This window comes from Melospiza melodia, chromosome Z (genome assembly GCF_035770615.1).
Source record: "Melospiza melodia melodia isolate bMelMel2 chromosome Z, bMelMel2.pri, whole genome shotgun sequence".
In the NCBI taxonomy this organism is placed as follows: Eukaryota; Metazoa; Chordata; class Aves; order Passeriformes; family Passerellidae; genus Melospiza; species Melospiza melodia.
In genome coordinates, this window is record NC_086226.1 from 31,322,340 (window position 1) to 31,347,154 (window position 24,815).

Here is a 24,815-nt window from a genome sequence, read left to right on the forward strand (position 1 = left end):
ACCTGAGACCGTCCAAAACTTTTCACAATATGTTCAGTAAACAAAGGAATTAATCATCATTTGCTATAGAGTTCTCTTATTTTACCAGTTAAATAACTTTTCTCCCTTAATCCTAATTAGTCCACATGCTTAGTTTTTCACTTCTTTGGGTCTGTGGGTTGTGAGTTGGTAACCCATGAATTCTGTGCTCTTCGTGTCCATTACCAGAGATATATTCTTCTCCCCCAGCTTTGCTGGCCTCTTCATAGGTCTGAGATAGCGGGCAGACAATAGTACCTCCTTTGTATTATCTCAGGTTCCCACTGTGGGGGCTTATCCTACAGTCAGGTTTGAGGTACACATGGAGGCTTATCTGGGGAGGCTTCACTGGTCATTGGTGGTCACACAAAGCTTCTGTCCTATAATGTCAGTTGATCTTTCTTTGACTGGTGAGATGCATATGAGCAACTGCTTCTTTACCCAATTTGCCAAATTTAAGTCAGCTTTTACTGGTCTGAAAAAAAGTACTAGTCTAAATTATCTAAAAAAAAGCCTATTCCGTGATTGGCTGACACATAAAGTGCTTAAAAAAAATTGGTCATAAAATAAAAACAAACAAATACAGAGTTAGAAAATAACCTTAACATAAAGTTAAGAATAAATGAGTACTGTATGAATAATAAATTAATACTGTAGTGACATACAAAAGTGCTTCCTTTAGTTCTACTACTCTTGACATACATGTCTTAAATAGACCATGTACCTGATGCAAATGATCTGTTATTACTGTCCTCTTACATACTAAGATGCCTCCCAGAAATTCTGAAACACCTACTGGAAAAACGTATCCAGAGCAGTATGTGAGAGTATCTGCATGTTAACGTAAGTGTTATGAATATGAACAAGGCCAAACTTTCTCTGGAGAAAGAGGTTCTCATTTATTAAAACAGCTGCAAGGAACGGAGTACCCAGGATAAGCCCAAGAACCCACACAGCGAGCCAAAAACAGAACAGTGCGCTACCCAAAGGTGCACTGGGCTCTCCCCAGAAAACAAGTTTCCAAAAACAAGAACCTCAATCTAACCGAACTTCCCCCATTTATAGCCCAGTTCGAGTCCAGGACTGGTCCATTTTGGATCCGCATGGTGATTGATCCCTTTTCTGGCTTCTCATTGGTCTTTACCACCGTTCATTCTGGACCAATCGTTTCTGCAGGGCTTCAAATGATTGGTCAGATCTTCCATCCAATCCCGCTTCGACCTCGCCTTGCCCCGCCAGACCGCCCTTCCACCAAACCCTTCTCCTAGCGCATTGTAATAATTCTCCCCACTCTTAACATAATGCAATTCATGTGACATAATTAATACAATACAATTGAACTATATCCTAATTTAAACTATAAACTATATCCCTATATCCTTTTACCTATAACATAAGTGTGCATCCAAATCAGGCAAAAACAGTAATATGTGTAACAAAGTTAATACCTGAGTAGTGGGCTTCAACTCTCAACAATAGTTTATCATCTTTTCACCTTTTACATTTAGATGTGGAACATGGTTTTCTAGATTACAATGATGTAAAACATGATTCATTTGTTTTCTTTATTTTTTATATCAAACTACACTAATAATGACTTAAAGTTTTGGTTCTTTTAATTTTTTCTTTGCAGACTCCTTTGTTTTATTTCTAAAAAACAAAACAATCCTTTATTAATTTTTTTATTCTGCCTTTTAATTGACTCCTGAAGTAGTCTGTACTTGATTTATTTAATTTCCCACATTTTCTTCGGAAGTCAGGTATCTTAAATGTTTTCAAATTCTTATGGTCTTAACTGCCCCATACCCATTTCCACTTTGTGATTCTACTTCCCTCAAAACTCTTCTTTCTATTTTTTATTGTGTCTTAGATCTGTCTCACTACATTTTCTGACAACCATCTGTTTACTTTAGACAATGCTTCTTTCCTGTGTTTTACCACTGTATATATTACCCCTTCTACCTTCACTTCCTTTCCCATTCATTAAAGACTACCTGCACAGATTACAGCTACCATTTAAGTTCTCTCAAATCCCTATGATTTTCATTTATCTGTTTCTCTCAAAATAATTCAAGCAACTTCTAAACCACATGTTAACCACAAATCCCTTCAGTCCAGCACTTTTAACTTATTCATGCTGATAGCACTTTTAGCTTACTCATGCTGATACCATTCACTTGATTATAAAAAAAGAGGCGCAAAAAAAATTAGGAAAAATATTTACCATTTTCTCCGTTTAAGATAGAGTCACCAACAAAACTATTTCTAGTGCATGCATTATTTTGTTGCTGCTTGGTGCTGTTGCTGTTTACCAGCTCTTAAGAGCCCTGCTGGAATCCCAGATCTATGTTGTTTACAAACACAGAAAAAAATTACAATCCTGTCTGAAAATGTCTTGCAGTCTACAGGAACCAACAGATGGAACAAGCCAGATGAAGCAGTTCAGGCAATAAAGATACTGTGTTATCATCTTGATACTCAGCTCATCAGTAATATAACTATTGCAGATTTTTGGAAGCATCACTGATGAAAAAAGTAAATGCATTTAGCTGGAGAGAGAAACACTGCAACCTTGGGGATCTCCTTCCATATGCAAGAAACAGGATAGAAAAAGATCTAACTGTGTTTGAAAAGCCAGCAATGGGACAATGGCAGCTAATGGAGTGTGTAAAGGTGGGGAGAAAAGCCTCAACTCTAGAAGAGATAAAATAACAGATAAACTGATATATGGGGGTGCAGGTTTACTAGTCTGCCATTCTATCAACTGAAACTCAAATTCCTGATGAAAAACTTATATCATTCTGCTTTTCTTCTAGAGGTTGTAAGTCCTAGTTTTATAAGGTAATAATTAGATATACTATTGACACTTCACATGCAGTTGTGGCTTATTAGTTCTTGAAGAATTCAATTGTACATAAATTTAATATATACATAATAAAGGCAGAAATAACACTAACAATTGACACTGGGTTCATCACATCCCGGGGACAAGTCTTCACACTGCCACCAGTGTTTACTTTCAGAATGGATTTGCTCTCATGTGTTTCACACAATATTTACATGTTTTTCTTGTCCATCCTTTTCCAATAAGCATTATTTTGTTCTCTCCTTCTTCGTGAATTGCTTATAGCATTTTTTAAATTTCAGTTTAAACCAAGACATACAATTTCACCCTGCTTAAAACACCCTGTGGTGGGCTGACATTGCCTGGATATCAGGTGCCCTCTACAGCCACTGTATTGTTCCACTCCTCAGCAAGATAGAGAGGAGAAAATATAACTGAAGTCCATGGGTCAAGATAAGGACAGGGAGACACTCAACAATTACCAAAAGAGAGAAAACAGATTCCGCTTGGGGAAAATTAATTTAATTTACTACCAATATGCTCAGAGCAGGATCATGAGAAAACTAAATCTTAAAACACCTTCCCTTCCCTCTTCCAAGGTTCAGCTTTGCTCTGATTTTCCTAACTCCTCCCTCCATAGCAGTGCAGGGCTATGGGGAGTGGGGGCTGCAGTCAGTTGCAGTCAGACATATCTCTGCTGCTCCTTCCTCCTCCTCACGCTCACTCTGCTCCAGCTTGGTGCTCCTCCCACAGGAGCTCTCTAGTAATTCCTCTAATGTGAATTCTTCCCATGGGCTGCAATGCTTCATGAGCTACCCTAGCATGGGTCCCTTCAACAGACTGCAGTCCGTCAGGAACGGCATGAGTCCCCTATGGGGTAATCAGTAATGCTAAAAAACCAGCTTCACAAAGTTACTCTCTCCAAGGGTGCGCAGGTACTTCCAGGAGCCTGCCCTAGCATGGCCTTCCCACAGGGTCTTCATGGGCCGCAAGTGGGTCTGTGCTCGATTATGAACTTCCTTGGGCTGCAGGGGTACAGCTGCCGCACCATGGCCTTCACCACAGGCTGCAGGGCAATCTCTGCTCCTGCACCTACGGCCCTTCCTCTCCCTCCCTCTGCACTGACCTTATCTGCAGAGTTGTTCCACTCATTCCCATTCATCACTTCTGACTGCTCCTGCTGAAATTGGATCAGGGTCCTTCCCCCTTCCTAAGGATCCCAGAGATGCTACCCCATTGCTGATGGCTGAGCCTTGACCCGTGCCCTGGTCTTGGAGCCAGCTGGCATTTGCTTCATCAGGCATAGGGGGAACTTCTAGCAGCTGCTCACAGAAGCCACACCTGTAGCCTTCCTGCTATCAAGTCCTTTACACACAAATCCAATATGCACACCAAACCATGACTGCTTAGGATTATCATCATCACTATTCTTCATGCTGAGCAAACTGTGAAGTATTCTCCATACAGAAACTTTATATGTACCTGAAACTCTTAAGTAAAGTTTTAGGAATACATACCTCTCCTGGTCTGTAATTCAGAAAAGAAAATTTCTTTTTGTGAATGACGTTTTCATGAAATTTAAGTTCATTTGCTAAACTTTCTGCTTGCAATACTATGGTCACTCTATCATAGCAATTTTTTCTTCCCCTCCTCCTGACCCCAGTATTAGCAACTAGATGGCAGCTTGTTGTGTGCACAGGTCATTGTCCAATAAATTATCACATGGTTTCTCAGACAAATCTCCTTTAGAGTGTTTGAACCAGCAACAGTTTTCTGATATTCTAACAATCAGAAACAATTTCCCTGATGATCTGTTTTGTTTTTATTTTGGGAGGGCCTTGATGTTATTTAACCTTAAAATCCTGCAACGAACTTCTTTCATAATAAGAATGTATGTGATTATTCCTGAGGCTTCTCCCGAGGGATAATTTTTTGTGCAAGTTTGTTAGATATCTCCGTGTCTGAATGGTTTGCTCTGCAGCTGATTGCCTGGGATCACTTTGACATCAGTCTGTAGCTGATATGCACAGGAATTTGCTGTGTCTCTGTACAGAAAAGGGAATATTGCCTTCTCTTCTCGGTGAGAACTCTCTAATAGACTTTGCAGAGATTTCCTTACTCATTATGCTGCTCTGCAGGTTTTGCTGTGGGCGGGGTCCTCAGACTCACTTCTTTCTGGTTTTAGTCGAGCCATCTGTAACAATAGCAGAAAGCTGATGAAATTGCTGAGAGTGGGGAATGACTGCTGTTTGTTTAGTTTTCTGGCCTGTTATAGTATTTCCTGCACAACATTAATCTTGTGTTTCCAAGATACGTAACACAGAGCAGCACAGTCATGTAAGCACAAAGATTTTTCCCACAAGATGTTCAGCTGGTATTGGTGTCTTCAAAAGGCCCAGTCTGCATGCTTTCAACTTCTGCTGTGTTTGGATGGAGATGAAAGAATTCTGCACCCTTTAACTCTGCTCACTAAAATCAATACTGCAGTAGAAGAGGTCTTGAACAAAAATAATTTTGAACCACACACCCTTGGCTGTCAGAACTTGGAAATGGATACGAGGTGGCCATATAGCAGCTGCAAAATAGAACATAATCATCTGACCAGTAACTGTAAAAAGAAGATATTCCACACACCATCCTCAAGAGATTCCAGTTCATTTAACTCCCACTACTTTTCTCTAAACTTCACCCATACCATCCCAGGCAAATGTAAGTGGATCTTCCAAGCCTCTCTTAACATCTTGTGGACTGGGATCTAAGATATAGCCTACTACTATGCGAATACTTGGAATATGTTTTCCACTACTTTCCACACTTTGCAATCCATATACTAATTTAGGTGCTTTACATGGCCATAGAACATTGTTTTCTTGTTGCTACCTAAAAAGTAAGTCTTCAGTATCATTCAAAGAGGGATTATAAATAATATTTCTTTCCTCAATATTTGCCCTCATTTTTCCTTGATGTATTTATATGGCCCAATAAGTAGAACATTTTGGAGCATGAAGCAATTTAATTTTATTTTGAAGCTGATTTAATCTTTATCATGTTTTTTCTCTTCTTCTGTCTATGATACAACCTTATTAAACTTGATCCCAGCCCTTAAAATAGTGGTTGATACACTGTTATGGAGAAAAGTGGTTTTAGGCAGACATACTCTCATGATAAAAATCAATCTTTGTTTTTAAGCTACATTCGTTGTCATATTTCTGAAGTTGAATGAAAATGGCTAGACCAGATCCAGTTAAAGTCTTGGTCATAAAGTGTATAGCAGAGGCCATGAGGAGCAGTCTTTCTTGTGCTTTCATATTTCGAAGTAATCATTTTATAGTGTTCACAGAGTTATCTGAAGAACTGTCTTAAGGCATCATTTCTCGATGCACTATGGCAATAAAGAATATGTTTAGTTTATGAAGTAATACAGTTTGTTAGGTTTAGCAGTGTCACACAGTTTAAAACAGTGAATTCACCAGGTGCAGTTTGGAGGGAATCTTCTCATGAAAATGGAAGCTGCTTCCTGATTACTAAGAATTGCCTAAAGCTTCCTTCAGTAACGTGGAGTATGTGCAGCACACTGACATCTCTACTGAGAAAATATCTGAGCCAGTTGGAGGCATGTCCTCACTCACAAAGGTCAGCCAATGTGAAGTGTAACAGCTATTATTTTGGGCTTTCAAAGACTGGGAAGTCTGTACTCTGTTTTTTCCCTTCTCTCCCTAGAGAAAGGATAAATACCAAATGGGCCCAGCTGAGATCTGTAAACTTAACAGCTAGGATGGGGAATAAACCATCTCAGATCAGTAGTCACCACAGATTTTTACTTTAAGATTAGTATAGGGGAACCTCTTCATGTCAGCCTGTTTTTCTTTCTCTTTTTCCCCTCAGGAATATTCAGCTGTGGGATTGTATGTGGCCTCTTGCCCTGCATTTAATATCATCTTTCTGTCTTTTTTTTTTTTTAATCAGAAAAGCAACTTTAAATTCCTTTGATATCTCCATTTCAACCCTGTTTGTAGAAGCTTTGTGGCCACGACACAGAATGAACACATCTCATACCACAGTCAAGCCCAGAATCTGTCCTCCGTCTGGGTCTGTGGTTGCTGTGAATGCTCTCAAGATCCTATTCATATCAGAACACAAGATGTGTCTTCTTACATTCGTATTGTACTTAATTCTATAATTTCTTGAGCCTTTCAGTGCTCCTGGCATTAGGCATGCCTTGAAGGGTGGGTGAGTTTCATTACCCTCTTACTATTCAAGAAAAATGCTGCAGTAGGTGGTCCTGAGTCATCATTTTGGCATGCCTTGAGGCTGATCTTCTCATAAATCTTGCAGTAGTAATTTGTTATGGAGACACTATTTTAGCTGTAAACTATATACTATTTTGATGTCAACTCAGGTACATGCGTCTACTACAAAAACAGGTTTGCAAGAAAGGGTTTTTGTGCTTTTCCAAATGGATACAAAAGCCACACACACAACTTTAATTTCTGTGTCATTATTTAGACACAGCTTCCAACAAAATGAATCAGAAATTAAGATTTAGCCGTGTAAACTACACCTCCAAGACCCAATAAAGTGGCCCAAAGCAAAAATCAAGCTATTATACGAGGTAATCAATGCCTTTTCAGTTGGAAAGAATAAATACACCCATTATTTTAGGCTTCATTCAGTAATCTTATTTACCTGTGTCCGCAGTCCTCCAAATTTGACACTGGCTTGCATCACAGCTTTGTTTTATGCTATATCTTTGCAAGTGTTGAAATAAACGATCTTCTTAATGTCTTATGTTCAAACACATCCCTTTGCTGTTGGTGAGATGAAGCTGAAGAAAACTTGTTCAAGCAACGTATTTACTAAAGAGAAAGAAAATATATGATTCAGACTACAATGGAAATGTTGTTCCTGATTTAGTGGCTTAAAAATGTTTTCCAGTCAATTTTCCAAGATTCTACCTGTATAGCATTGTCTACTTGAGACTTTTGACCTTAAAAATCTTGTATATGTGATGACTGTTGTTGTCTTAGTAAAATTAAACCTCATGTTATACCTATGTATCAATGTTGTGTTGGGTAGGGACCCACCTAAGCACCCTAGCACTTGAAGATAAGCTTTCAAACAGAACTCCACAAGCATAGAGGTAAGCAACTGCTATTTGCCTGTGACATGGGATTCTACCCTATGGCACCAAGCTGGCATTTTATTCCATTCCTTTAGGCTTTGCCTCACAGATCACTCAGTGATTTTGATGTGGAAGCCATTGTGTAAAAGACATTTCTTCTGGGATTGTTATCATCAAGCTGAGGTTATTGGTGTTAGCAGAGATAGCTTCCAGTGGAGTAGGCAAGAAAGAGGCCTATGGATTTCCAAATCTCTCACAACCATCCCTGAAACTGTGTGACATGAGGGAAAAGGCATGTGCTTGTCAAAGGCACAAAGACTCTTATCCTGCAACAGTGAAAAAATTTCTGTCTACTTAGTGCACAGGTAGTCATTATGAAGCTAAATACTCAATAGCTTCATAAAACAATTCCACTATGTTATTGCTACCAAGTGGTGGCTTCAAGGTTTTCAAAGAAGAAGAATGAAAAAAAACTTACTCAAATGCAAGCTCAATCACTTTTTATAACAAAAAGCACCATGCAATTTATATTCATATGTGTTTTTTACCTGTCATTCCTTCAGCTTGATGGCTGTCAGAATACTACATTTTTAGTAGGCTTGCAATTGCTGGAGAACTTAAATACACCCTATGATTATATCCTGCAGGGCCGACAGCTGAAATGTCAAATGGTCAGTGCAATGCTCCTAGCAACACTCTTCTCCCTTTGTGGCAGAAATTCAGGTGCTTTTCTTTAGCTGCAATTAGCATTTGATGTTTGAAACAGCCTTTGGATTCTCTTTCCCTCCCTCTCCTCTTTTTTTCCCTCTCTTTTCAGGCCTACTGAGACAGTTAGAAGACTGCATAAATTATCTTTTCAGCCAGGTCAGAAAGCAGGTTACCTACTACATTATATAAGGAAATTGTTGATCCTTTTTCTATTGAGAGTATAGCAAACTTTTCAAACTCACAATCTTATAAAGATATCTAGGATGTAGAGGCAGTGTATAAATATAAAGGCTGACGTTAATATTTGATCACTTATCAGTGCACCATGATACTTACCAATAATGGCATGACTAAAAATAAAATGTTGCAGAATCTTGTTACCCTGGATTAAAAATAATTTGTAGCTATAAATTAGAGATATAATGAAAATGATAACTGTTTTTCTAGTTACAACTTCTGCAAGTTACTGCACATAATATCTACAGAGAAAATATTATTCTTTATAAGTAAAAGTAGGACCATTAGATGGCAAAATAGGCATCTGTGGTATCAGTATCTTTGTGTGTAAAGGTATTACATGGACCCTTGCACCTGAAGATATAAACAATCTTCATTTGTTTTTCCTCTTAATTCCTTGGAGATAGATGAATTGCCTTCTGGTGCAGCAGGAGCTGGCATGGCACTTCAGGGTGATCAGAAATGTCATTTGCAGTTCTCCTGGACAAGCTGTTTTGTACTGCAGCGGTGTACAGAACCAGGCACACCATGCACAGAGACATTAGAGCTGTTCCACTGCCATTTGGACAGGCTCTAATGAACTCTAGAAGTCCCACTCACAATCTTGTGCACATTTTTGGAATTTCTGTGCACCATGTCAACTGACTAAAACCTGAATGATATCAATTACATATCTAGCTCTGTAAGAGTCTAATCAGATTGGACAAACATGTCTAATCAGAAACTCAGCAGTGTTTTACTGTTTGCTTGTCTGACAGCAGGTCTAGAATATTTTAGTGCTCTGAGAGCACCTGAATGTGGTAAATAATAGTTTCCTAAGTCTAGGAAAAACACAATAAGCTTAATACCATTTTGATTCTTTGCCACATCTATTCTCACACTATTTTTAATGGAAAAGCTAAAAAAAGAAAACAATGCTGCATAGGGAGTGTTTAAATTACAGCTGTCAGCTGTAAAGCAGAGACTAATATTAACTATGATTTTAAGATGTGATCAGAGACAAATAGTCAAGAAGATGTGGACGTTAAACACAATCTTCTGTAGTTTTATGTGTCCCAGTTTCAACCAGTTGGTTTTAATTAGAGATTGGACAGTGACATGGACTCAGTGGAACACTGGTCTGATTTAGTGTGATGGTTCCCACATTCATTTTTCTGGCTTACTGTAAGACTGAGAGTAAAAATTGTAATAGTTCCTGTGGATCTGTGTAAAAACAAACAAAATTATGCATGACATGAAAAATCAGGGCCCCTTCTAACACTTAAAAAATAATTGCTTTAGAGTAATTTTTTCTTACAAAATAGGGTTCCTGTGCGGAGTGAAAGAGATAAGTTTACTTTAGAAAAGAACAAAAAAATCCCAAAAATCCAAAACTAAAACAAAGACAAAAAAAATATAAAAAAATCAATAGAGTCATAGCAATGGCCTAACATGGGCACTGAATTGGCAAGAGTCATTTTTTGTTAAAGATTCACACTGAAATTGATGTCAGTTTGAGCACTGTAGAATCAGTAATAATACTTCCATTATATTAAGTCTTACATATACCATGCATATCAGTATGAAACCTACACTCAAAGCACTCCTATTCCAAGTGTTCTTTATTCTAGTCCATATTCAAAGCTGCAAGTTACTAGTCAATCAAGCAGAGTTGATTCAAGACCAATAGATATTTGTGTCCTATGTCATCTCCTGTGTTGACACTTTCATGCAATGATTAACAGAATTCCTGAACATATTCTTTCTGTGAACAAAGCACAAATTAAGATCAAATCAAATCTTACCAATGGTTAAAAACAGTATCTGAAAATCTTACAACAATTTGACTCCTGGATTTTCCACAGAAAAGTCTGCTGCTGCCCATGGTTTGCAGCAGCAGCTTGGTGTATAACAATAGGTTTAGGAGGGAGATATCTAAGCTATATTTTCTTCAAAAGCCAAGACTGTCCCCTCACAGACACTGAGGAAATCCTTATCAATATAAAGATATCTAAAGGCAAAAGATGAATACGTCATACTATTCCTTTGAGAAGTTTCATACCGGTAGTTTGTTTGCATTCCCCAGAAATGAAACTCAAATTCATATCCAAGTACTTTCCAGCATGATGTGGCTACACCTGGTGTACTGCAGGGTTTTAAAAATACGGGCAGAATACTGAGTAAAAAACTGACATACTTTCTGAAACACACTCAACTGCAGTTTTGGGTAGACACATCAGTGCCTTCACTGTCGTTCCAGGGTAATACAATGCTGTTGAAGTGCCATTCTGCCTCTTTGTTTGGTTTGAGTTTTAAGTCTACAACTCAGAAATTTTCTTGCAACAGGTATAGAGTAAGGAAAAAATATTGTAACTACAGCTTCTCTCATGTAAAGCATGGAAGAAATCCACTTTAAAAGCAGGCATTCTTCTAAAATCTCTTTTTCTGATATAATTTGCAGAGGAATTCAAATGAAAAGTAGTAATGGGGCTTTGCTGTTTAGAATTTAGGTCTCCATTTTTATGTTACAATTTAACTCATTCCTGAATGAGACAAACTTTCACGTGGCTTCAGTGAGAAAAACATTTAAAAATCCCATGAATTACCAGTTATTTTAAACCAGTACAGGTTTAAAAACAGGTACCAAGAACATGAAAGTGTGGACAGACCATTGCATAAAACAAATGCACAATATACCACACAAATAATTTATATGTTTCTCTTGCTTAGCATTGTGAGGCCTCAGCAGAGTGAAAATAACTGGTCTTATCACATCACAAGACCATTTGAAAATTAGCTGGGTATTGACTTCTGTTCCTCAGAGTGATATATACATATATATATATATGTATATATATATATATATATATATATGTATGTATGTATGTATGTATGTATATTCTATTGGACATATATACATATAACATCTATGTTAGAATAGAATAGAATATAATATACATATATATATATACGTATATTCTATTCTATTCAATTCTATAATATATGTTCTATTGGGCACTAAAACAATTTCTATTTTCTAGTTTTTTGGTATTGCAATGGCTATTGTAACTCCAAGCAGAATTCCCTTGTCTCATGCTTTCCAATTAATAAAAGCCAGGAAGTACTTGTAAAAAATTTAGCATGTCCTGCCGTCTTCAAACTGTTATTCGATCCAAGTTTATACATTCCAGTAAATGAAATTACTCTTTAAACTCTGATACCTTAGCAGAACTACTCTCCTGCTCAGTAGCACAGTTGGAATAGTCCAGTAGAAGTCAGGGTAAAAAAAAGAGCTGGGAAAGCTTGAAGGCTCAAGATGGGGATAAGAGACAGCACAATATCAGAATGTCTCCCTAGGAGGATGGGGAAGAGCAGAAAAGATTGCATTAGAATTTCAGAAAGAAGTGGGCTTTGTTAGGTGTGTCAGAGAACACTACACACATCACTCAGTGTTGAGCATCACTCTCCTGTGCCTAAGCCTGTCTCTAGGTATTACTTGAGTTTAAAGAAATTAGGTAAGACATAAGCATGAGCAATAATGCAGAAAACAATAATGTTGGTGTTTAAGGCATTTCCAAATTTGTTTTCCTAATTTATTTGTTGTTCATAACGGAAGTGAACATCAACTGGCAAGTGAGTCAGATCTCCCAGATTTTATAACTGAGGCTGAAGGAAAATGAATCCGTATGCAAAAATGAAGACAATGAAGTAATGAAAAATATCTTTGTTTATAAAAGCCAACCCTCCTGCTAGCAACCAAAACAAGAGTTAGTACAACTCAGCAGGCATTCACAGTTACATTATATTCCTCTAAGTTACAAGCTTGATCCAATAGACAGTTTTGCCAATGGGGAAGGACTGGAACAGATTCCCTAGATGCTAACAATATTGGTTTCAGGCCTACTATATTGTGTTATTTTTCTCGGAATTCACTGTCAGCAGAGAGTGAAGAAGAAATAATAAAAAAAAAAGTTTTGTTACTCTGTTGATTTAACTGGAGATGTATTCAGATTTTCATAGCAGAACTGGAAAGAAACAAATCCACGGAATTCATCAATCAATATAGTTCCCACCAACATCACTGATTATTAAAGTTGTCTAAGAAACTGGCCTGAGACCACCCAGAAGTGACAAAAAATTTCAACTAATTAAGGACACTGCTTGCATTCTAATACTAATGATAATAGTAATTTTCCTCAGTTTATTTAGTGGATTGCTGTTCCCTAATTCTCAGCTTCATTGGCATCTATATTTTAAATCCCATTATGTATTATTGTATCTCAAGTACTGTACCTATTTTTTGAAACAGCTAAAAATAAATTCTACTACCATTTAAAAAAGTAAAACCAAAAAACAGCTAACCAGCATTCACTACTAAGTCTTGCAATCCAGTCCACATGACCTGTCATTACTTTTATTAGCAAAAATGTTCCTGCTCAGGTTAAAAGATGTTGTCCTTCTGACAGATGAAAGCACTGCTGCTGTATCCTAGGCACTCCTCATCCTGGGCATTTTCTGATTGGTCTTGTTTATTTGGTTGGGGGTTTTGTGATTTACAGGGCATATGGGCTCTGAAGATTCCTTGGGCCCAGAAAGAAAGTATTGCTGTTTCTCCCAGCAGACTTGCACATCTGCCTTCACAGAATGGGGACATGGGGACTCCACCCCCCTAAGTGACTGCCTCCTCACTGGAACATGCCCCTTTTCATACAGTCCACAATATCAGCACTTAGAATTTGCACTTAGAATTTAATAAACAGGGCCATAAAGTAGCTATATAGCACACTACATTTAGGCTTCTAAAACAAATTTAATTTCACATTAATTTACATTTACATTTTAAAAAACTCTCATGGTAACCTATTTCTCTGCTTTCTTGCTCTACCATATTAAAAAGAAATACTGGTGGGGGCGTGTGGGGAGGGGAGGGAAGCATAAGAAATCCCAGAGGACTGAATTGTGGTGGCCAGGAGGGCACAATGCCCATGTTCTCTCCCCAAAATGCTGTGTCTCACCTCTCTCTCCCTGTTTCTCTCTGCCTCTCTCCTGACTCCTCACATGCCCCACACACTCCCCAGTCTGTTATTCCTTAAGACTCTATCTGTCACTGGAGGAACTTCTGCACTGTTACATAATATAATGCTCCCATCTTTTTCTGATTATCTGGTTTTATGATTCGTATTTGTAGGCACAAATAACAGTCTTGTTAGTTCATAGTAGATTTGGACATTGAAGCACTTTGTAAGATTTCTGTCATAACATCAATTAGAAACTCCTGACATAGTTCTTAACCTATAACAGGTTACTTTAAGTTAAAGGAAAAGGATGGAACTCTATTCATCTCTGAGCTGAGGGAGAGACAAAGAGAGGTCACATAACACCCATACCCAGAAATGCAGTAAAAATTTTGCAACAGACTCAATCCAAAGGAATGGAACTGGGCACAAGCATCATTGCCACTATGTCTGTCCTCAGGCTTGGTACCTGCACAATTTCTCATGGGAGATAAAACATTTGTCTCCTTTATTAAAAATTCTCCTTTATTCAGAATGGTATTTTCATGACAAAGATGTCTGGCAAAGGACAGAGTGCTTTGTGTTTTTATTTTCTTTTAAATCTAGCTAAACTAGAAACAGCCTGGCTGTCCTCTAGCTTCTGATCTGTTTTCTTGGTAGCTAAATCCTAGATTTATGATTTCTTCTCATTAAAATTGCCCTCTGGTTTTTATCAGCAATATGTGGAGCTATGTATCAAGACTGAAAAGTTTTACAATGTTATGAGAAGGGGTTTGCAAAAACAGAGATTGCTTCCTTATTTCACAAACTACAGAGGCAAATATAAATAGTACATGGCATATTCCTTCATTTAATACTTGTATTCTTACACTAATATGATACTTCCAGCCCTTACAGGTAATTCCAAAAACACATTTAACTACACCTTCCATCATTCCAACTGATGCTGTGTTATTTCTGTCAGTGTCCTGTCAGAAATGAAATTGAGTGTGAAAACAGCAACACAAATAAAAAAACAACCTAGCAAGTACATTACTCTCAGAAATAACAAAGAGGAATCAGAATCCTGCACTACAAGGTTATTGCACACAGACAACTCCAGCAAGCTTACTTTCTCTGTTCTTCCAGCAACCAGTTTTTAAATGCAAATAGGAAATTTGTGTACATTTCTCCCAGGCAGCTCACAGTGACTATTGGTTCAGGAAACACTCAGGTAGTTGTTGGATCAGTTCTGTCCCTTACTAGATCACATATCAATACAAATTTAGTCAGAATTTAACAGATAGCAAAAGCAATCAGTTCTGATCCTTGGAGGAGTTGCCATTTCTCCTAGTACTCAGGCTGCTTCTTATTGGCAGTGCCTACAGCAAGAAGTGAAGCTGGAACTTCAGGATTGAAGACATCCCAAATGAAAATTCCATTTCCATTATCTTTTTCCTCACTCTACCTTCTCAGTGCACCTGCATCAGGAGTAGTATTGTCTTGCTTAAGTATTGTACCTGGCAGGGTCTTGGTGGATTTGGAGCAGTCTGTTACCGTGGAAGGCCCAGTCTCCCTCCATGTCCACAAGCTCCCCCTCCTCTCTCTCCATGTGTCTCAGAAAGGGTTCTCCACATTACGGGCTCTGGTACTCCTTGGTTCTTTCAGCTTCTAGGTTGACAGGAGGAGAAATCTTATTTTGGGAGCATCTGTGTATAAAGTCTCTGTAAAGAAAATAATTAGTCTTAATAGCTCTCAAGACCTCAAGATAGATCTCAAGATCCTGTATATGTCAGTATGCTATTTTTCTGCCATTAGCTTCTAGGTTGACAGGAGGAGAAATCTTATTTTGGGAGCATCTGTGTATAAAGTCTCTGTAAAGAAAATAATTAGTCTTAATAGCTCTCAAGACCTCAACATAGATCTCAAGATCCTGTATATGTCAGTATGCTATTTTTCTGCCATTAGCTTCTAGGTTGACAGGAGGAGAAATCTTATTTTGGGAGCATCTGTGTATAAAGTCTCTGTAAAGAAAATAATTAGTCTTAATAGCTCTCAAGACCTCAACATAGATCTCAAGATCCTGTATATGTCAGTATGCTATTTTTCTGCCATTAGCTATCAAGTCTAATCTTAAGACCAAAGCTGAGTGAAGCAATCAGAAGAGCAAAGGCTACAAAACTGCTGCGACCACCAGAGTAGGAAAAACTGAGGTAGAGGAGATGTGTTCCTAAACACTCTCTACTTGGAGTGGCACAAAACCAAGATATCAATGGGCATTGAAAAGCTGATTTGTCACTCAGGATTTGGCAACCCATATTCATCCCAAGCTTTATTACAAGCTAATTTGGGGGTCAAATCATTGACAGAGAGATTCACAGTTAAAAAATAACCTCTGCTATTTGGATAGTTTTTAATTCAGGACAACTATGGCTGGTGCTTCCCTGACAGAGAAATTCTGCCTTTTGTCATCCAAAATCATTTCTGGTTCTAATTGCTCCTTTCAGCTTGCTATTCTGTGACCTTGACATTATAGCAGAGGTGGCTAGGGGGTTCCAGGAAGCATAATGCAAACAATGACTGACAAAGTTCAGCTTCCAAGATTTTCCAAGGCTAAAAGTACACACACAATTTAAATAATAAAAATAAATAAAAATAAAAACAAAATTAAAAACAAACAAAGAAAAAATCTACCATGAAGACAAACCTACCCACCAAGACAAAAAAAAAGAGAGAGAGAGGAGAATATGCTGTTAGAGCATGTGTTCTAGACATCTGATATCTGTTTTAAGAGTCCTGGCTCCCAGAAATTAATCTCACGCCTCTTTTCTGGTTTTCATTCCTTTTGTCTCATCTACTAGAGATACTTCTTATTCTGGTTTTCCTCAGTACTTCCAGGAGAGGAACACTGATATCAGAGATCATCCAACAATCTCCCTCACACAAGCACTGGTGTACTCCACTCACACACCCTGTTGTGGCAGATGGGCTGTCTTTTGACTTCTGATTGTTTATTTTAGCCCTCAGTTTTCCTCTCAGCATAAGGCCTGAAATGAATTGGATAACTAATAACTCCAAAAGACACTTTTGCACTCAGACCACAAAATGTCACATGTTCCTAAAAATAACTTTCCATCTAGATATTTATGTCCATATTGAAATATATCTATAGTCCCCAGCTGGGATGGGAAATGCAACTTATGATTTTGCAGTGTTAGACTTAAAACCCTTGGGAAATGCAGCTTATGATTTTGCAGTGTCAGACTTCAGGTCCAAATAAGCAGCAATGATTTTCGCCAGCATCATTGAATCCAAGTGTTCCAGTGTGAGAGACTGGAAGAATTGCTGGCTTGAGATATTTCAGGTGTGCAGGCAGGGGCAGGTCAGCCTTGCTCTGGTAAGGCAGTGAACTGCTCAAACACCCCACCCCAGCCCAGGAGTGTATCCCAGCCCCACCAGCCACTGGCACACTTGAAGACAATATTCCATATCCCACCTCTGAAACCTCTCGTCCAGCTCCTAAGTGGCCACCAGACCAGAAAACTCACCTCGGGAAGGTGGGAAAGGAAAGCCAAAGGGTATTTAACATGAAACACAAGGCAAGCATGTGTCTTGACCCTACTTCCTCTTGGAATTTCTGTCAGCTGAACACTGCTGGAACCAGGTAGTTATGTTTTTTTCTTTTCTATATCTCATCTGTCTTTCTCTTGCTCTAAACCTTTTGCCAAAGTTCTTTACTTTTCTAAAGTTGCCAGTATATTTTTGTTGTTGTTGTGTTGACCTCTTCAGGATATCTTGTTGGTGTTTCTCCCATGTGTCTAACTCAGAGTACATGAAAAACAATGAGCCATTTTTAGAAAGGTTTTTGGGGCCTTACATGTTAACAGCTGTTAGTGAGTGGGACAGACAACAGTCAGAATTAAATGAATGAAAGGCTATTCCACATGCATACCCTAGTGAAAATTTAGGGAAAAGTGCCTGGAACAGAAGTGGTGCTTTCTGGTAACAGATCATAAAAATTGTCATGGCGCATGGAAAATTCATATACACTCAAAGCACGAAACAAGAAATTAATCCAAGCCATCTATGAAGGTGTGATACCCTAAAAAGAGATTTATAGAGTACTTGCCTACAGCTTTGCTCTGTCATCCTTCATAAGCTACAAAATGGAATTTAGAGACAACAAAATTAATTTTGTGCTTATGCCTAGCCACCACATAAATTTAATTTTCACTGATCACAAGAGAATTTCATAATCTCTAAAGCCAACTAAGAAATATTTTAGACATATCCCATCACCTATAATTTTGCTCTCTGCCTTAAGTAGGGATATAATCTTGTTGGATTGAAATTAATAACAAGCAAGTCACATTGTAAATTGTTTTTTTTCTTTTGAATGAAAACAACAACATATAAAATTCTTTGTAGCAAACACAAAAATCAGTGCAGAAATCTGAGAAAATCTAGTTTAAAATCTGGAATTTTAAAATGTTGGGTTGTTTCAATTATCATAAAGTAATAATTTATTTATATTGTATGTAAATCCAAACTAAGAAAAGGATTTGATATTTGGAGTTCAGTCATGCAGTATTTGATTACTAAAATAGTATTTATTTTAGTGAACAAATTTCACTGGTCTGAAAAAACTACTTGCATAAGCAAGAAGTAATTCTTCCAAATATAAATGCTGTGAAAACAAATATTTATTAATTACGCAACAGAAAGACAAGGAAGTATATTTCTGCTGCAAGCTTGAAGGTCAAATGGCTTTTCCACAGTAACATTGCAAAACTAGTTTCATCTCTAATGAACTTTCTTGTAAAAGGAAACTAGAGGTCATTACTTGACTCAGCAATTCCCATGCTGCAGTCAGCAATCAGCTAAAATTGTCTTGTTGCTTTTAAAGTTCATAAGCTATTTCAAACTATATTGTTTTTTCAAGAAGGTCAGTATTTTCAAGGTTGTCAAAAGACAATATTGAATTACCATTACAATACTCTAAAATAAAAGTCCATTTAGGGCTGAAACAAGATCTCTTCTTATTAGCATACCCATGTTTCTACGGATGTGACTTAACAGGAGGAGTGAAGGCTAGGGGTTCCATGTTTTAATGTTTGAAGTTCTAGCAACTGACAAAAATAACAGGACTAATTTGTGATGGGTTTGGGGATTTGTATGGGTTTATGGGTTTTTTTCAGTCAAAAATTTTAAAATGCACACAAAAAAAGGGAATTGAACAGGTAGAAAAGTCCCTATAATTTTGTATTTTAGCTGTCCTAAAAACCACTAGAATTTTCTATCAAGCACCAGAAGAAATTGTCATGTTTATTTAGGAATGATCAGCCAATTTGTAACAGATACAGTTGATTTTTAAAGAAGTCTAAAACTGTAGCAGCGAATGCAAGTTATGGCAATAAAACCTAAAGCACGAATTTGCAGCAGCATTACAACAGAAACTGACACAGCTTCTGAAGCTGAGTGCAGACCACACTTGGTTTTCACAGTGGAAGCAAATAATGATTTCCTGAAAGAAATACTGTCTGTGACACCAGTTATGAATCCCTACTCATATAAAGAAGGAGACAGAGGTTTCCCTGAAATTGGTGTTCAGGGAGAATAGTTCTCACAGATGGATGTTTCATCTACGAAATGTGCATTTTTTTCCAAATATTCACAAAAATTACTAGCAATTTTTCAGAGACTCTAACAATGCATGACCTGCCAATGATCACTACTCCAGCCAGAGTTATGTAATACATACACAAGCAGCACATTTTTATCATTAAGTTCTCTGTGAAACTATTGACATATAAGAAAGGATTTACCAATCTAAAAATAATATTGTACCAAAGTTATTGACAGTTTTCAAGGAACAGAAAGGACATGGGTGTCTCCAATAAGAGTCAAGCAGGTCTGAGTACAATTCCTCTAAATTAGTATGGGGACAGTATTAACATATGAAACAGACTTGTTTCTGAATGCAAGAGGAAGATTCTCTCTGTGAAGTTATTAGCACCTAGAACTTTCGGGTACAAGTAATCTTACCATGTGCAGCCATCTATATGCCAGGTGACTTCTAAAATCCACTGTTTTAGCTCCTTCTACATACACTTCCAAGAGAGAACTACTTGACAACGTAGGTTCTCCTAACTACTGCTGTAAGGTGGGAAGAATCAGTTCCTAAAGAAACTCTCTTTCTTTTTTAGCAATAAAGGAGGCTTTAAAAACAGCTTTCCCCACATTCTCAGATGCCAAAAACTGGATAAAGTCAAGGCCATGTTTGGCAGATATACATAGAATCATAGAATCACAGAATCATTTCAGTTGAAAAACACTTCTAAGGTCATTGAGTGTAACCATTAACCTAGCACTGTCAAGTGCACCACTTAAAACATGTCCCTGATATAACATAGAGCTTTGACCCAGTTTGAGGACAAACAAACCTGAGGATTAAAGAATGTAGTGTTTTATCAAATCAATGTCAGAAAATAGTCTTCAGATCTATGCAAGCATTGAAACAGAATAGCCAGTATTGCAAATTCTTCATCTTAAATAAAGAAACTCCTGCAATTTTAGTTCCGATTTCCTGCTTAGCTTGAAAACCTCTCGAGCTGTCCTACAGCGCATCATTCTAGCTACCCACAGATTAAATTATAGTTCCAGGCAAAACCTCGGTAGGTAAAATTTTATCTTATTTCATCTTCCATACATTTGCCCAGCTAGAAACATAGCATCAGGTGAGACCAGTTTTTATTTAAGAAATCATTGTCGGTCTCCTACTGGAGGACAGGCAATGAAATGTGTTTTTCTGCCCCTGAGAGATGGAGCACCTGGGGAAAGGTGCAAATTATTTTTATCCTGAGTGTTCAAATATGGAGTTAATCATACAGAGCTTTTTTAATGGTTAACAGACTTTGTTGTAGCATTTCAAGAACTTGCCACATTGTTTATTTTGGATAAGAATTTTACTCACATTGTGTTAAAATCATGTTGGTTTATTCAAGGTCTGGTATTGTTTAGCTACTTTCACTTCCAAGTTAATTAACTTGAACAAAAAGAAACACACCCAAGCCATTGAAAAATTTCCAATAAAGTTTTGGTAAATTTTGATACTAAAAAAGATTTGATGAGAAAAAAAAAGGTGCTCAAAATATATGGAACTAGAGATGAAGGAAGCAACCAATAAAGAAAAATGCCCGTCCATATCAAATTATGATCTAGCTGATAATAAATGATATCTTCTTAACAATAACAATGGTAATACTTCCACATAGTTCATAAACACAGAAAGTTAACAGAAGGTAAACCTCACTGCCCCTACTTTTAACTATTTAAATGTTGTACTCATAGCATAAGTTGGCAGTTAGGCTTCCTCTAGAGTTGGTGGAAAAAAAAGAAGGTGCAAGAGAGCTGCTGTAGGTGATCTAAGAAAAATAGACTGGATATAGCTATGGGGGAGCTTCATTTCACTGACTGTCCAATGAGGCTTGACACATGGCTTAGATTAGACAGACACATTTAAATGCAGAAGACATATTTTAGCAAAAAATGCAATTTCAAGATTTATTAAGGAATCTTCTCCACTACTGAATTTGGGGGTCTGGAGTGGGGGTCTGTATAGAAATGTGAGAGAAATGAAGATTAAACATTCTTTGTCTACTATGTGATGCATAGGCACTAGATTTCATTCAAGGATTAATCTAATTTATTTTTGTCTGCCTTTTAGATCTTATGCCCCTTTACAGTCTTCAAAAGAATGTATTTCTATTTCACTTGGTTGCATATCAGAAACCTGTTGTCAGATAATTTTATGATGTCAGTTAAAAATTAATCTCAATGGGATTTTATAGCAATCAAATAATGCACATTTTAGACATATTGTTTCTTAAAAGGTAAAGAACTACCTAAACTATTTAATAGATCAAGGGCTTTAAAAACCTTAACATGTTTTATTATATGGGGAAATAAGCAAAAAAAAAAAATCTGTCTCAATAAAAAACAAAGCCAGGGAAATTTCATTGAACTGATTTTATCTCTTACAGGAGGTATTATATTAACTTAATTCAGGAAAATCATTTTTATATTCCAAGAAGTTCAAAAAATGTGCACAGTTCAGTATATAAGGAGCATGAGATGCAAACGTGAGTGCTCAGTTGTCTGTTTGAGAAAGCAAATTCCATCACACTTCAAGGCACGCTCTAAGCCAACTCCTACACTTTGAGCTGACTTCTACACATTGTTTTAAATCCAGCCATCTTTTAAGTAATACTCCTCAGTCACTTTTATTTAAACAAAAAAGACTAAACCTTGACTCTCCATTTGTCTAAGATAACTATAATCCTTGTAAGTGTTAGACCTGGGATAAAGAACTGTGGTTTCAGAGATATCATACAATGCATTGTCAGGAAAAGGCGTGGATAGCTTGCATACGAAATTTCCTGAAAACTATGTTTACAAGGAATTTGCTTTGTTATAAAGCGTTTAAAGCCTTTCCACTTCATACTAAACACTGTTCTGTTGAGAATATACATCTCACAATATTTTTAATTCCTACAACAAAATATGGTATATGGTTTTCCCTCAAGAATTTCTCTTCTAGATAGAAGTTAAGCTGGTATGAAAATTTCCATGGCTTTTCATAGGTGGGAAAATACAACCCCTTAATTATTATAGCATCTGCTTTTACACTGACCTCTGTAACAGGAAATAGAGCACAAATGACCCAATAAACTGGTGATAAAAAATATAAATAACTTCTTGCCTACTTGCTATTGTGCTGGCTATTCTGCATTTCTGGACGTCCTGTATCACAATATAACTCACAACATCATGCTGCGGAAAGACATTGGAGAAAAACTGTGGTTTTAGGCAAGTTGCTGGAAAAGGAAGCTGCTAAGCTGCATATAAAAACTAGCTTTAAAAACTACTTCACCAGCTTATTCTTATAAGCAAATAGTACACAATACTACATATTGTATAGAAATAAAATGCAATTCCTCTCAGCATATGTAACTATGTATTTGAGTCATTGAAAATACATATTAGGCTTATAACCCTAATTATAAGTGTTGTATTTCAATAGTAAAAGTATTGTGAATTTAAATTGTTCATCTACTTAAAAAAAAAATCATACCATAATCATACTGTTCAAGTTATCATAGATACTCTCTTATCTTACTTGAGTCACAGCACTTCATTCCCTATCTCAAGGTGAAAAAATATCAGCAGAGACAAAATCAAGTATTATTCATCAATTAATGACTGTAATTTTAAAATTATATTAAAATATTTTTTGATATAATCAAGTATTGTAAGGAGAGGAGAGGAGAGGAGAGGAGAGGAGAGGAGAGGAGAGGAGAGGAGAGGAGAGGAGAGGAGAGGAGAGGAGAGGAGAGGAGAGGAGAGGAGAGGAGAGGAGAGGAGAGGAGAGGAGAGGAGAGGAGAGGAGAGGAGAGGAGAGGAGAGGAGAGGAGAGGAGAGGAGAGGAGAGGAGAGGAGAGGAGAGGAGAGGAGAGGAGAGGAGAGGAGAGGAGAGGAGAGGAGAGGAGAGGAGAGGAGAGGAGAGGAGAGGAGAGGAGAGGAGAGGAGAGGAGAGGAACTATTTTTCTGAGAGCAAAGACAGCTCCTCACCTACTATGACTTTCCTCCCTTCACCCACATCTTTTATCAAAAACCTTCCCCCATGCCATGACAACAATGCTGTTGCTATGCTGAACTTCTAAGCATGATAATTATCTGTCTTGTATTATGTATGCTGCTTCATTGAGACTAACATCATCCCCCATGGGAACTGGTGCAAAAGATGACTATCTAATTTAACACAATTTGACCACTCTTCCCGAGACTTGTGAGACCATACCCAGCCCTCTGCTTCTCCCTCAAATGGAATCATCTGAAACTGACTGCTAGGTTCAAAGATTACTTGGGAAAATGGCACATATGTGATAGAACTGATAAGCTGACAGCATAATTGCATAATCTTCAACTCCAGAAGGGTGATTAAAATCAGCAAATTAGAAGCTGAATAGGGAATATGTTTGTTATCTTTTGAAAATACTATTTCCTTGACCAGACAGGGTCAGCACAGTTACTCAAAATTTTTCTCTTGCATTTTAGCAAGGCCCTTACAAAGACAAAAGAAGAAAATAGAAAAACACTTCCTTTAAGGAATATAACAAAGGACTCGGCACTGTGACTGTGAATTCTCCATGTGTCGTGTGTTCCAGTCTATCAATAGACAAATAAGCATGTAAGAAAATTTGAAAGGAAAATCTATTTAGTGGATTTCCAGCACCTTTTCCATATCATGACATCCTTTATTCCTCTCCATTATTCATTCTTTTCCTTCTCTTTCTGTGACAGGACATCTCACTTAAAAATAATGTTTGAGCAATACCCATGTAATCCAAACAATGAACTCTGATACTATCAGTCATCACAAAGATATGTGAAAACAGTGGGGGTTTTAGTTTGCCTAAGAGAAAGTGAAGGTTTTTCTCCCTTCCTAATTATACCGATAAATCTTCCTTTGTCAACAGATGCAGAGGAGATTGGTGACTTCTATATAGATACATTGAGCACAGTTATCTCCCTGAAAATGCCCAGTGACAGTCTTTGAATGTATCAGGTCAGAAGCAGTTTTCTCTCTTCATGATTCTCTGAACAAGGGAATCTCCACTTCTTATTTTTCTATGGGCCACGATGCAATATAAGATGTCGTCCCTACCAATGGTTCCATAATCAGCAGTTACATCAATCATACAGGTGGAAAATTGGAAAAACAGTCTTTGCAATCCTAGCTACCTCCTATATGTGTGCATTTCCTCCAGAACATGTGTTGACATTTTGTCCCTAATGAAGCTATGAAAAGATGAGTCATGGGTTTTTCCCAATTAAGAATTTCATTTCCAGT

At 37.4% G+C, this 24,815-nt stretch overlaps 1 long non-coding RNA gene across 4 annotated transcripts in view; it reads right to left on the bottom strand.

Annotated features, from left to right (window-relative positions):
- Nucleotides 1-606: 606 nt before the first annotated feature.
- Nucleotides 607-24,815, bottom strand: part of LOC134431971 (uncharacterized) — a 37,603-nt gene continuing 13,394 nt past the window's right edge. For 2 of the 4 annotated variants that reach the window (XR_010031165.1, XR_010031164.1), the window contains exons 2-4: nucleotides 15,424-15,627; nucleotides 7,550-7,719; nucleotides 607-5,438 (exon numbers count right to left, since the gene is read on the bottom strand). This is a non-coding gene — a long non-coding RNA (uncharacterized LOC134431971). The remainder of the gene's footprint in view (nucleotides 5,439-7,549; nucleotides 7,720-15,423; nucleotides 15,628-24,815) is intronic. The other 2 variants (XR_010031166.1, XR_010031167.1) reach the window with 1 other exon arrangement.